The 14,988-nt window shown below is 48.6% G+C and overlaps 1 protein-coding gene across 4 annotated transcripts in view; it reads right to left on the bottom strand.

The window, feature by feature from the left end:
* Nucleotides 1–14,270, bottom strand: part of MGAT5 (alpha-1,6-mannosylglycoprotein 6-beta-N-acetylglucosaminyltransferase) — a 333,568-nt gene extending 319,298 nt beyond the window's left edge. For all 4 annotated transcript variants that reach the window (XM_032479342.1, XM_032479341.1, XM_032479339.1 and 1 more), the window contains exon 1: nt 13,895–14,270. The gene's annotated coding sequence lies outside the window, so the exon portion shown is untranslated. The remainder of the gene's footprint in view (nt 1–13,894) is intronic.
* Between the last annotated feature and the right edge of the window lie 718 nt (nt 14,271–14,988).

The raw sequence follows: 14,988 nt of genomic DNA, 5'->3' as shown, positions 1-14,988 counted from the left end.
GATGTGGTGATGCCATGCGGAGAGTGATTTTCCAAAATGGCAAACACCTCTTTGGTAAATTTCCCAATAAAACAAAGCACAATGTTTCTTTACTGACTGGAAAAGTCAACATTTATTTGAAACGTGCAAAATATTCTTTATGTGTAAGTTGCCTCTCTAGGTTCAGGTAATAAATGGGTTTTGTCGTCCATGGTCATCTTGCTATGGAATTAGTCAACTGGACCCATGCCACAGTCCCAGCCAGGCCCTGGGCCGGGATCCCCTGATTTGGCCACGGAGGTTCTTTTTCTGATCAGATTCGCGCACCAGTAACAAAACTGATGCTGAGACTGAAAACAGTACGAGCTTTATTCAGTGGCCAAAGAAAGAAAAAGCAGGAACCTAGTTTGCAAATCAACTTCTCAACCCAATTTGGGTGGAGACACCAACTATATAGAAGGGTTGAAGTAAAGGGGAGGGAATTGGAAAGAGTGGGAGGAATATTCACGACTGATCCAAGAACAGGGGTGTGGTTTGGACCTGGGATTGATACAACTCTCTTTTTCAATCCTTGTATGGGCTGTTCTGGTTGTTGTCATGGCAACTGTCAACTGTCATGGTGCTGGTGGGTGTGTCGTGTAGCATGCTAATGTATCACAATGAGCGTATAATGAGGCTCAAGGTCTGCGGGAAGTCAAATCTTCCACCATCCTGGGCCTATTTGGTTCTAACCAGTTCTTTTTTTTTTTCCTTTTTCTGTTTTTTCCTCTTTGCAGTTTTCTCCTGAAACTTAGATAAAAGTAACTGGTTTCCATTCAAGGGAGGGACAGGGGTATGATTCTGGGGCAACAGCCTTGGTCTCACAGTGAGACCAAGCAGGATACATGTAGGGGTGAGAGACTATTCTACCCAGCACAGACATTAGTATCCCTGGGCTCCATCCAATCAATGGCAGTAGCACCCCTCAATCACTGACAACCAAAACTGCCCCCCCCCCCCATATTTCTAAAATGCCCCCAGTGAACATCCTGGAGCTAGCCAAAATCCACACTGCAGTTCCCATGCTCTGCCCACCTCTGGGTGACATCAAGCTGGACCACTGGGGTGGGCTGGGGCACTCCCCAGGAAACTGGCATTTGCATAATGAGAGAAAGATCCATCTTGCTGAGTGGCTAACCAACCAATGAGGGCCCTTACCCAGAGTTCTGCCCTTGGGACACAAAAAGCAGAACAAGGCAGGGAGGAGAGTTAAGCAGCCAGGCAGATGGAGGCAGCCAGGAAGCAAAGGGGATTCTCGGGCTTCCCAGAGTTTCAATCCCAGGCTGTTGGTGGCTCCTGGCAGCGCCCGTAGCCCTGATTGAGACAGGACGGAAAGGTATAGGGTGCAGTCATTCAGGAAATAACACAGCAATTATACCAAGATGGTGAAAGATTCAACTCCCAGTTGGCCTTGAGGCCCAAGATGGCGGGAGATTTAACAATCAGTAGGACTTGAGCTTCATTATATGCTCATTGTAATGTATTAGCATGGTAAATGGCACATCTACAGGGAACCATGACAGTGCCAAGGCTGACCATAAAAGGTCAAAAGTGGGTGGTGGCCCAGTTCCTGGGAATCCCCAGCCCTTTCCCAAAGTAGTTGGAAAAATCCTCCCAGTTGTTGGTATATGAAGTTACTGAGCCCATAAAAACTAACAACCTCAACACCTCGTGGCCACTCTCCCTTCTGAGGCACCCACACTCTGTCTATGGAGTGTGTAACTACTTTTACTTTAAACTAAGCACCCAACCCCTACCTCATGGCCTTTCTCTGGCCTTCTGAGATAGCCCACACTGTCTATGGAGTATGTATTTTTCTGAATAAATCTACCTTTACTCAACTGTTACTTGCTCTTGAATTCTTTCCCTGCGAGAAGCCAAGGACCCTCACTTGGTGGGGCATGTCCCAGGGACTCAACTGAGCCCTGGGACACAGCCACCCTCACGCCCCACATTCTTTCTCCTGTTATCAATGTGAATTCCCCACTTGTGTTGAAGCAAGCTCCAGCAGGTTTGTGTTGCTAGCACCCAGAGAGTCCTTATTAATTACACACGTCCAACCACCTGCAGGGAAGGCCACCCACTCGACCACCCGAGCTAACGGAGGCCACTCACATCAAAAATGTTCAGGATAAATAGATAAACAACAAGTTTCTACTGTATAGCACAGGGAACTATATTCAACATCTTGTAGTAACCTATTATGAAAACGACTATATGTATGGTCCTGTATGACTGAAGCATTATGCTGTACACCAGAATACTGGTTCAGTATCCTCTGCAATAGCCTATAATGAAAAAGAATACAAAAAGAAATATATATACTGAATCACTATGCTGTACACCAGAAATTAATGCAATATTGTAAACCAATTGCAGTTCAAAAAAAAAAACAAAGTGTTCAGGAGAACATGTTCTGTTCAAGAACCGACCTGATTTGGGGGACACCGCTCAGATTTTACCAAAGCTCTCATGCTGTCACTGAAGCTCATTTATTTTGACTCTGTCCTCACTGCCAAGAAATAAATGGGCCAGTGCCCATTCCTCACCTGGCATTTCAGATTCCAGCAGGACAGATCCAGATCATTCTGAAGCCTTTTCTGCCTCAGTGCCTTCAGATCAATCTCATTAGCCACACAATGTAAATAACAAAGTTGTCCTTCCTTGACAGGCTTAGGACATTTAGGTATCAGAGAAATTTAGCCTGTAAGGGCCCAATTAGATGTGAGTTTAAAAAAAATTTTTTTTTTCCCAAAGTCTTTCCAACTCTACAAGGCCACAATTTAATGTCTCTGAATTTTATTATGCTCAGAAATAATACCATCCTCATTCAGAAATGTGGCCGTAAGGACTGGTTGCCAGAAAGGTGTTCTAAAAGGAGCCAAGATGACTGTTTCTCTACCTCTTCCACTAACGGACTCCATTATATCACAGAAACGGGCACTGCTGGAATCTAATGAATAAATAACTAGCACCAGAATAGAACTTGTGTCCATTTTAATTCCAGCTACTTTCTACAAGAAAGCCTCATTTAAATTAGAAAAGCAGGGGGGAGGGCATGCGTATAATGAAACATTTTAGAAATGCTTGAAATGTTTCCTATATCAGCCAACCAGGTATAATGTTAAACAGCAAAAACTTCATTGTTGAATCTAAGTAAATAAACTGGGAAGTTTGAGTCTAACACAGGAAAAGGGTAAGTTTTCACCTGGGCCAGATTTGTTTAGTGTAATTTCCAGAAGACTTATCAGGAGAGCTAAAGGTCACTTGAAACATGTGTCTTCTAAATGGAGATCACAACTCACTGATGGGTTAGGAAATCAACTCAGTGCAAGGGTCAGAAAACTTCTCCTTCAAGAGCTGGAGAGTAAATACTTTAGGCTTTGCAGGCCAGACCATTTCTGTCACAACCACTCAACTCCGCCACTGTAACCTGAAAGCAGCCATAAACAATCCATGAACAAATGGCAGTGGCACGTCTCCAACCAAACCTTATTTACAAAATGGGCTGCAGGCCACCGTGCTGGGTCCTGACCAGCATTTTTTAAGCGGATGAAATAGAGGAGAAAACATCAAAGGCCATCAGAGGTAGAAGGGTAGGTACTGTCTCAAGAAACTTTCCTTGATGTCATATGCACATGTATATGTGAGTTCTGAGTCAATATGTATTTCTTGCTGGAGGCTGAGGGTCAAAAGCCACCATATTAGAAACAATAAATAGTTTCAGAAGAAAAAAAAAAGTCTGCTTCTGACTGAAACTGATAAAGAGTTCAAAGGATTTTCAAATTAAAAAGAAAAAAAAAGAAAAAAGAAAAAAAGAAAAGAAAAGTAGATGTAATGGGCAAGTTCTGAGCCTAAAGTATAAACTTAAAAATATATTTTAAAATATACTAACTTTTTAAAAACATGAATTTGTTACAAGTCGTCAAAACTGATCTTCAAAAGAATGCTAAAATTACTTCTTATGCTATTCAAGTATCTGATATGAGTTATGTATCAGATAGCAATTGCTGCATAACAAACTTCCCCAGAACTCTGTGGCTTAGAATAATCATCAATGATTTCCACAACTCTCCAGGTCAGCTGGGTGATTCTGACCTATGAGAGGCTTAACTGATGTTGGCAAGGCATGCTCAGGAGACTTAGAGTAGGTGCAGTTCATTTTGGGGATGGCAAGTCCAGGAAAGCCTCAGCTGACACAACTTGACTCGTTCCCAATCTCTCAGTCCCTCCCTTCGACTAGCCTGGGCAAGCTCTCACGAGGGTGGCAGGGATCTGAGCAAGCAAGCCCTGCTGTGTAAAAGGCAATCAGAAACGCGTAGGCTCTTTTTAACCTCTGTTTGCATGGCATCTGCTAACATCCCAGTGGCCAAAGCAGTCACGTGGCCAATCCCAGTAGTGGGGGAGGGGCGGGAAGGGGACTAGTAAATTACAAGGCAAAGAGTGTAGATACAGGGAAGCCATTAATTGGGGCCATTAGTGCAATCAATCTTCCCCGGATGTTATTTACTGTTTGTCATCACCTCAGCAGAAGCAGAGAGATTTTACATTATTTTAAGTTTTCCCATTACCTTTTCTCATTTTAGTTTTCCATTATGACTTCTATGGCAGGAAGGCAGAGTGAAAAGAACACAGGCTGTAGAGTTAATGAGATCCACTTTTGTAGACTGGCTCCCGCCACTTCTGGCTACATGACCCTGGGCAAGTCCCCTTTGCACCTCAGTTTCTTCATTATTTAACAGTAGAATTGCTGGCAATTACATAAGAAATGTGTGCAGTTCAATGTCTGGCCAGCTTGGAATGCAAACCTTAGACACTGTGTGTTTGCGAATAGTTGACTTAAATATATTCCAAAAGATGGGGAGCAAGGAAATAGGCAAATTCCCTGTGATAGGTAAGTTTCTCGACAGAAAAGAACGGTTTCTTTATGTGAAGAAAACATATCTTTACAAAGATTTTTAGGGACTGAGGTTGACAGAAGAATGGCCCCTAAGGATGATCCCATCCTACTCCCTGAAACCTGTGAATGTGGTACCTTACAGGTCAGATGCGACTAAATTAAGGAACTCGAGATGAGATTATGCTGGTTTACCTGGGTCGGCCCAATCTAATCACACAGATCCTTGAAATCAGAGACTCCTTCCCAGCTGTGGTCCCAGCCTGATGGTCTCAGAGGGGCAAGGAGTCAGCCCAGCATTGCTGGTTTTGACACTGGAGGAAGGGGGCACAAGCCTTTGAATGTGGGTAGCCACTAGAAGCTGAAAGAGATGAGGAAAAGCATTCTCCCCTAGAGCTTCCAGAAGGAATGGACACCTCGATGTTAGCCAGTGAGACCCGTGTTGGACCTCTGACTTACTGAATTATAAGACAATAAATTTGTGTTGCTATAAGCCACCAAATCTGTGGTTATTTGTTAGAGAAGTCACAGAAAGATGATGTAATCTTGTTATCTTTACACAAAGTCTGACAATGAGGAAATAGAAAAGTCTCTTGAAGCCACTGAACTGGGAGGAAGAAACCATGGAACTCAGAGAACACTAACCAGGCATGGCATCCAAAATGGAAAGTTGTATCTAATTCTGGTTACAAGGGCAATTAGAGAAAACACACTATGACAGATTAAGCAACTCGTTATCATGGAAAACACTTTTACTGCAGTCTATAGGAGAGTACAATGAAATCATTACCCATACAGTCTCCAAGGATGCCCAGCTGTAACTCTGACAAGCATGTACCAGGGGAAAAGCAATATTAAAAAAAAAAAATCCTTCCACAGAAACTTTCCAGAGATACGTAGCTCCGACTCTGATCATTCCCACTTCTTTTTATAGATAATATGGCAATAAGGTAATAAGCCCTAGCGGTGTGTGGACATGAACACACACACACAAACACACACACACACACACACACACACACACACACACAGTCTCAATTTGTTGGGCTTCTTGAGCCCATAAATAATGCTTACCAGGAGGGAGAAAAATGTGTACAAAAATTCTACTGATTGATTTGAAAAACAGAACTCTAAACCAGCACAACCAAACAGACCTCAAAATTAGGAAGACACCTAAGAATATTCTTGGGAGGGGAGGGGATGGGTATAGCTCAATGACAGAGCGCATGCTTAGCATGCACAAGGTCCTGGGTTCAATCCCCATGACCTCCACTAAAAAAAAAAATAAAAAGACAAAAGAAAAATCCTAAACAAAACAAACAAACAAACAAAGAATAGTCTTAAGACCAGATGAAAGAAAGTAGAGTAGACGAGTGTGCCAAGCCCAGCCGAGAAGGCACAATAGTAGAATCTCATAGATGCAGGCGATGCTAAGAGATGCCTCACTGGACACATGAGAAACCAAAGTCACAGAGCACTGAGCTGACCCGCATGAGGACAGCCGGCTAGCTGCAGAGAGGCCTCACCCGCCTGAGTCGAGTTTACCCATGATGCCATGCCGCCCAGCTGATCACGTGCCTCTGGTGTCCTGCCCTGTGCGAGGCAACGGAGCATCTAGGCATGCCCACTAGAGCTCTAGACTCCTTTCTGAGAAACCCTTGGGGCCAGATGTAACTTTTTTAACCAACCTGGGGGAAAAAACGCTCCCTTTCTGGAGCTCAATGGACATCAGAATAGGAAATACAGAACAGTGAACCTATAGAACCGAGTTGATAGCTTTAGCCCAAGAGAATCACATTTGACTGCACTAAAAAACAGACAGTGGAAGATTATCTACAGAATGCTGCCTTTACATCCAGCAAGCACAATAGTGAGATATCGCAGAAGGGGAGCTGGGGGAAATGGACCATTCTTAGCTACTGGAGCTGAGAACTTTGTTAAAGAAGGAAGAGAGTCTCGATGGACAGAGGGCTGGAAGCTATGTTTGCAAAGGTCTGGGGACCCCTTGTATGACGAATATTATTGAGAGGGAGATGGAAGAAAGCACCCCTTCCCCTCCAAATCCACCCTGAGTGCTGCCTCTAACCTCAGTAGCTCTGAAGGGATGAGAGAAGTACACCAAACACAAATGCCAAGAAATGTACCAAAGGAAAACAGAAAGCTCATACTTAGCACGAGGTATAAACAGTGCTTTCCTAAATGAGATGCATGAGAGAAAGAATTGGTCATTTAGAAAACCCCTCATTGGAAAGAACACTAGTAAATAAAAAAATCAGAGCTGAAAATAACAGATGGTTAAACAAAAAAAAGAAAAGAAAAGCAGCTGCAAGGAGATGGATATCAAACTCCCTGTTCTTTCAACATCATTGTTTCACAGGGAAGCAGTGATGAAGGTACGTAAACAGAATCTGGCCCAGCTCCTGGCAGTGTAAACACTCAGCCACTTTCTCCAGGGCGCGGTGCCACAGAAACACAGAACTCCATGAACCTGGTCATCTTCTGCATTTCTCAATTTCCCAAGGTGGGGAAAAACAGCTTCACTAGGGGAAGCAGGTTATTTCTAGGCTGAGAAGTAAGGACCACAGCTTTTTATTTCTAAACATACAAAAGCAAACATCCCCAAAGACAGTGATAATCAAGGGTTCATTCTTCTTAGCTAAGCATTTCAACAGTCTCCTAAGGAGTTGACCAGCAAAGGCGAAGACAACTTGAGTTTTTACTCCACCTTTTTTTCTTCAACAAGGGCACTGCACTGCTTTATTCTACACTGCCTTTGCCACATGTATAGGATTATACATCTTTAGGACTGAACAGAACTTTGGAGCTCATTCAATCCCCTCTTAATTTCCAACATAAGAACTAAAGCCCAAAGTGGTCATATGGGCTGAATTAATGCGTGCTTCATTTTGCATATTGCTTTATAACTGAACTTAACTCTTCAGTGTGGGTCCTGACCAGACCTTGATTTTAAATGCCTTGAGCAGCCAGGGACTATATATTAACCAGAAACTATCAGAATCAGGGGGTTGAGCCAAGATGGCAGAGTATAGGGACTCACAGCTCGCCCTCTCCCACAAATATACCAAGAATTACATCTACGAACCCACTGAATTGCACAAAACACCTACTGAACTCTGGCAGAGTGTCTCTTGTTTCAAAATACAGGAGGATTCTCACAAAATCCGATAAACAACAAGTTCATACTGTATAGCACAGGGAACTATATTCAATATCTTGCAGTAACTTATAGTTAAAAAGAATATGAAAATGAATATATGTATGTTCCTATATGACTGAAGTATTATGCTGCAGACCAGAAATTGACACAACATTGTAAACTGACTATACCCCAATAAAAATATATTAAAAAATAGTAATAATAAAATTAAGTTTAAAAAAAAGAAATGTTTAGAATCAGGACCAGGTGAGAGCACGGTTGTGCCTGATGCAATGTAAGGAATAAAGTGCTGATATACCCGATAGGAAAATTCCATGGAGTCCTACAATCCCGGTGGTCAGAGAGATTTTGCAGGACTTTGGATCTTTCTAGGATCCAACAGACGCTGCGGGACTGTCTTCACAGGCCCTTCATTGGAAGTGTGGAGGGACAGCCCTGACACTTCTGCAAGCTCACCCTGGCCCACTCCACCCTCCTAAGAGTGGAATTCCATGCTGAGAAGAGCCTGGGGCCCTAAGACACAGACGCAGAGACAGAGAGACAGAGAGAAGCAGAAGGAATATTTAAGAGTGAAATGTAAAATCCATCCCAGACTATATTCCTGAGACGTAAAACTTAAAAGGTGACATGAGGAAGGGAACAGCTCACTCAAAGGCACGGAAGTTGCTTAGATTTTCCCATCTAAGGGTGGGCGAGGGACTTGGGCATGCCCACCTGCTCTCCACCAGATTCCACGGGGAGACTGAGTGTGAGCACACAGAGTTCTAGGAGCAGGAGGGACAGATGCCAAATGACCGTCACATTCTCTTCCTGGGTCCTTTCTAGAAATAAAGTAGGCACACATCTGTTATCAGCTGTTACCACTATTCCTGTGGCACCAAGGGTCAGAATTGAGGCCCAGCTTTGCCGCTACAGTCTGCCGGTGACTTGGAGCAAGTCCAGTCTCTCTGCACCTCCATGACTGCATCTAGGAAGAGAAGGGACCCAGGGGGGTCTCCCTGAAGTCCCTTCCAATCCCTGAGTGTCTAAGACTCCTCTTGGCTGCGGTTGGAAAGAAGGTGCTGGCTAGGACAGGGTTAGAGCTTGCTAACCTTAACAACTATGCATAGTCCAACCAACCTGGGCTCAGGACCTAGACCACCTGGGTTCAGATCCTTCCCCTGCCGCTTGCTAGCTGCGCGTGACCTTGGCCAGGTTTCATTAGCTCCTGATGCCTCAGTCTCCCTATGTATAAACTGGGAAAAACAATAGGATCGGCCTGAGTGCCGCAGCAAGAAGTAAATGAGATACAAAGGAAGCATTTGCATTGCATCAACTATAGAAGACACATTTTTCATCACCATCACTCCTAGATTCTTGCCCACCTGTTCTTGAGGTTTCTCCACCAAAACTTACAGTCCCTGCCCAGCACTAACACAACACACTCCCCTGGGTGGACAGAGATGAGAAAGAGATCCGGGACGGTTCTAGTGGAAGGCTGTTCTGTGTAGGTGATAAAAAGCATCTTACCAGCATGACAGGACATTGAAGCCTTCTGTGCACAGAACAGCAGCATGAAGGAGTGGAGCTGAGGCAGGGGTCGGTGGGCGGTACTCCTTCCCTCAAGGGCCAGCCCCCTCAATCACCAAGGGACGCAAATCAGGGAGGCTGTTAGGTTTCTACAGATAACCTTAAAATGTTGCATTTTTTCAAGTCAATCAATTGGCAAACACCAGTCCTTAACTCTTACAGGTAGCAAAGTACTTGGATACACCTGGCTCCTGAGTTCATGGGTGACAGGGTGGAGAAATAAGTCCTCAGCCATCCTAGGGAGCCGCCCCAGCTGGGGCCAAGGTCCAGCAGGTATTAACACAGGCATGGCAGTGGGGCAGCCAGGTTCCAGTGGACATGCTCGCCCACCAAACCGGGCCACGAGAGCGAATGCCCCTTCCTGACCAGATTTTTGAGGCTGGACAAAGGGCCCAATAGGAAGGCCCTTGTTCTTTTTCCAAGAAGGTTAGGTGTTCAGACAAGGGAGCTGTGGGGTTGTGAAGAAATAATGTGATGCCTTCAACTTTTCCCACACACACATACGGCCTCCCAGACGTGACAAAGTTGGGCAAGGAAGCACTGAATTGTAGCCACGAAAAAAACAAAGAAATACAGCAGTCCAAGCGGGCAAACAGAGCTCAGTCCCAAGTAGCCAAGAACCTGGTTACAGTCCTCAGGCTCCTGGGATCCACCCTGGCGGCTTTCCAAGAGCTATTAGTTTGCATTAACACTAAGGGCAGATGAATTAAAAGTGAGAAGGTCTCTTTGAAAGAAGATGTCTTCACGTCCAGCACCAGCACCCAGCGTGCACCGCAACCCCTGATAAACACTCGGTGGATGCCCGCAGCTGACTCTGAACTCACAGCTGTGCTCGGACTTTTAATGTGGACACGGGATGCAAGATAAAATGGGGGCGTGACTTAGACTTTAAAGAAGATGGCATTGGGGAGATCTTTACTCAATTTCAAATAAAAATTTTAAAGCAGAGCCATCTTCCAGTTCTTAAGAGTGACTCTCCACTTCAAAGCAATTTATGAACTTTAAAGGCAAAAATGTGCCCTGACAAATACCAAATTTCTTTCTGACCCAAACCTCTCAACTGTCACCCATCTGGCACTCTCCCCCAAATATAAAGTTCTTACCTCTCTCTCTTTTTTTAAGTAGCTAGATTCTGAAATACCTACACCTTCCTTCAGGCAGAACTATCTGTTAACTGTTCACCTGACACCAAGACCCTTCCCCAAACTGTGACATCCCCCCAGGGACAACACTCTTGACCGCACAGGCATTCCTGAGACCCACTATGATAACAGCAGGGCAGAATGCCACCCCGACCTGCCACCCCACCTTTGTACAGCCAGGAGGCCAAGCCACACAATGAGGACGGAATGAAAGGAGTTCCCACTGCTCTTTAAGCCTCCTGGGAAGGAGCAGGACAACTACTTGCCTGGAGGACCAGAGTGCAAAAGGACAAGGACTTTCCAACCCACGCCTTACGGATGACTGCTCTTTGCAGTTTTCCAGACATCTCTGCAGGGGACACTGTTCAATTTCTGTCCCCTGCCAAAACCAACTGGACAGGGACTCTGTGGTGACTTGGACACAGAGCCACATGGAGCATTTGGAAAAGTCAGGTCAAATGTCACAGTGACATCTAGAACCAATCCTGAGGAGCCTCACTTCTCAGAGGAGGAGCCAAATGGGTCCCCCTTGGCTAAGATCACTGGGGGACTCTGGCATTGCAACGTTTTTGGAGGCCAGCTGGGCAGAAGGCTGGTGGGTTATTTTTAAACTGGGAAAACTGAACGGGAAGGGAGCAAATTTGAATTCCTATGATCTTCTGAGGTCTCTTCCTGCTCCAAGATGCTACCAAAGAATGCTGCATATGCACATACATATGCACAGCCTCCTTTATAAAAACGTACATACGAACATGGAATGTGTGACTATATATATAAATGAGTACTGTATCCACACTTGCAAACACAAAGCACTTGAAATGCACAGTGCTAAGGCGATTCAGAGGCCCATGAGCTGTTCTGCAGCAGCGGCTGGAACACACAGACGCTACTGGCAGATCTGAGTGGAGTCCCCCAGCCCTCCAGCCATTGCAGTTGCCTTAAAACCAACTGGCAAACCCTGCAAAGCCCCAAACCAGGACTGCAGACTCCTTTCTGCTGGTGACTCCGGTCACAAGTGTCTCAAACCCAGGAACACGGGCAGGAACAAAGGAGATGAAAGAAGCAGCCCAAGCCTCTGTCCAGGCACCCGGCTCTGCCAGTCAGGTGCTGGGCAGGGCAGCGTTCTCCTCCTCCTCCCCCAGTCCCTGAAAGAGCAAAACGGTCCCCCTCTTTCCCTTCTCCATCACCTCCTCTCTCAAAGTCTCTCCCCTTCAGGCTGACTACGTGGACGTCAAGTTGGTAACTGGAGAAGACTAAAATTTAGGCCTCTAGAAAGGGGAGCTTTGCTCTAATCCTAACAGAGCCAAACGAATTTGAGGGTGCCTATCTCAGCCCTCTATGATAACAACGAAAAGAATATGGGGTGGGGGGAGATGAAAATTCATTTATTAAGACAGATTTGTGATAGTTTGCCCATCATGAAAAACTGATTTGCGATTTTCTCCAATCAAAACCAATTTAGTTCTGACCTTGAGTCGAGGCTCAGGATGTGGGTGGCTAACTTGAGGGGGTGGGGGCGGTATCTCTCCGAGTAAAAATCAACCAAGTCACTCAGGGCCTGACAATGAGCGTGAGGGAGGGGGAGAAGGCGGTGGGGCGCACCAGCTTCCCACTTGCCTCTCTTGAGAAGGAGATCCTACCTCTAACACTCGAATCCTAGTTGTTTAAAGGGGCAGTGCTGCCATTCCATGCGAACCCCGCACAAACCTCAGCTCTCCCCTCCCCAACTTCACAGCCCCGTAAGTGTCCAACCTTCCCTAACTGGGCGGCGAGAGCCGAGTGCAGACAGCCGAGTCAGCCCCGGGCCGGGCCTGGAGGTCAGTGTCAGGAGTACCGGGCCCCAGACCTCGACTCAGGCATCTCTGAAACCATATGCATCGCCAGGTTCCCGCAGCCCCCAAGCGCCCAGTACCCTGTGGGCGCTCCAAACGCGGCTGGACAATGCAAGCGCCACCCCTTCCCTCTTCCGCGCGGCAGCTACGAAACCGCGGCTTTGTGTGTGACAGCGAGTGTGTGCGCAAACGTCCCCGGGCTTACACACCCCCTTCCACCCAGTCTGCTCACGGCGCCGGGTCCGTGCGCGCGGAGAGCGCATCCTTCGCAGGTCCACCCATCAGGCGGCCTCGCCGCCAGGCCTCTGGCCACCCGGCCTCGGACCTGACCTCGGGGAGGTGGGGGTGACATCCACGCCCCCGTTCCCAGCCGCGGGGGGCGACCGGCGAGAGCAGCGCGGGCAGCCAAGCAATGGCAAAGCAGGGGGCCCGGGCGCGAAACGGCGACAGGAGGGCGCCGTGCCCCCAACTTTGCGAGCCACGGGCCGGAGGGGGCCGGGAGGGGGCCGGGGAGGCTCGCGCCTCGGCAGGAAGTTCCCAGGGCTGCACTGAGCATGCTCTCGGGGATTGTGTGCGCGGGTGTGGGCTCTGCGCTCCCCGCAGCTTCTCCGGCCAGGCAGCCTAGCAGAGCGCGCCCGCGGAATCGTGGGCCGGCGGCGGTCCCCTAGGGGTGGGGGGGCACCCCGGGACTGTCCTGGTCCCCTGTACCAGAGCGCCCGCCCGCTGCATCCCTCTTCCCCTGGGCCCCGGAGCCAGCCTCTCTGCTTCCTCCCCACTGGCCAGTGGCTTGAGCCCTCCCTGCAAGCCCAGGTCCCGAGGACCCCAGCCCAGCCCACACCCACAGCGTGACCCCACCAGGCTCCTCCGCGGCCCGAGAGCCCATCAGCCATCCCTGGCCGCTCGCCTCCAGCCCGCGCAACTAAAGCCTCCTCCGGACAGTCCACTGAAAAGCTCACAACCCCCGCCTCCCCAGGGGCTCTGGGGGCCAGCAGTCTGGCCTGGGAAGGGGCTGCCCCGGCAGGTGGGCGCCTCAAGGCGCGTCCCCGGCTGCACTCCTGGGTCCCGCAGAGCGGCCGGGGTACGCACGCAGGCGGCGCAGGGGCAGCGGGCGGAAGCCCCTGGCCGCGCAGCCCTCGCTGCAGACCCCCCCCCCCACCCTCGCGCCCAGCTCCCTGTGCCCTCCGCTGTCCCCTCTGCGTTCATCTCCCCGGGGAGATGGAGAGCTTCTACGCGACAGCCCCGACCCGCTGGCTCTCACCTCCTTGTTGGGCAGCAGCAGCAGCCAGGAGCGCCCGCCAGCCGCCGTCTCCGCGGGGCCCAAAGCGCGGCGGGGCACGGGGTCGAGGAGCCCCCAGCCTGCAGCGCGGCTACCTGGGCTGGAACGCGCCCGGGGCCGCCGCGGCTGCCGCCGGAGCCGCAGGGCCGCCGCCGAGCGGGCCGCGGCAGGGACGGTCTGCAAACTCTCAGCCCTGGCGGGGCCGCGCACGGCGCGTCCACACTCGGCCTGGACACGGCAGAGACGCTCCTCAGGGTCTCGGCGGACCCGGGAGGAGGTCTGTCCGCAATTTCTTCCAACCCTCCCCTACCGACCTCTCCAACTTCTCCCCGCTTGTGGGCTCGCAGCTCTCTAAGGCAGGGAGTCCGGCCAGGGACGTTCGGCAAACTCCCCGCCCTCCCCGCGGAGCCCTCAGCCAATTCGGAACGCCCCAGCCTCTCAGGGGCCGTCTGTAAACTCCCAACCCTGTCGGAGAGGGGACTTCCACCAACCTCCCAATCCCGCAGCCCAAAGGGAGAAGGGAGCAAGGGAGACAGTTTAATTGCGGCCACAAATAATATTCTAGCAAGGTCAGGAGCAGTGTGCAAACGCTGATAAGACAATGCATCCTCCAGAGAAGCGTAGTCCAGGCCTCTGAGCACCAGAGGCCTTAAAGCAGTGAAGCCCAGCAAGGGGAGATTATGGACTCAGTCATCTGCGGGTGCAGGCAGCTTGAATCAATGCCCTGAGCCTCAGTTTCCATTTTCATGGAATGGGTTATATGAAGCAGCACGAGTTTCTGCCACTCGGTTTTTGTGACCTTGAACTAGCCACTTAGCCATTTGAATTCAACTTCTTTTTCTACAAACATAATATATGGGGCTTCATGAGGTTATTTTGAAGAGGAAATAAAAATATATATAAACTACTTAGCAATACCTGGCACAAAGAAGGTGCTCAATAAATGAATTCCATTTCTCTTTCTATTCCCTCCTCCCGCCCCCAGATTTTATGAACACTCTGGACAGGCCAGCTGAACATTGTACGGTTGTAAATTCAAACAGAAATAAAACATGCCCTGAAGGCACCACAAAGAA

This window comes from Camelus ferus, chromosome 5 (assembly GCF_009834535.1).
Source record: "Camelus ferus isolate YT-003-E chromosome 5, BCGSAC_Cfer_1.0, whole genome shotgun sequence".
Taxonomy (NCBI): domain Eukaryota; kingdom Metazoa; phylum Chordata; class Mammalia; order Artiodactyla; family Camelidae; genus Camelus; species Camelus ferus.
Note: the sequence above shows the minus strand (reverse complement) of the source record. Positions and strands in the feature narration are given on the sequence as shown.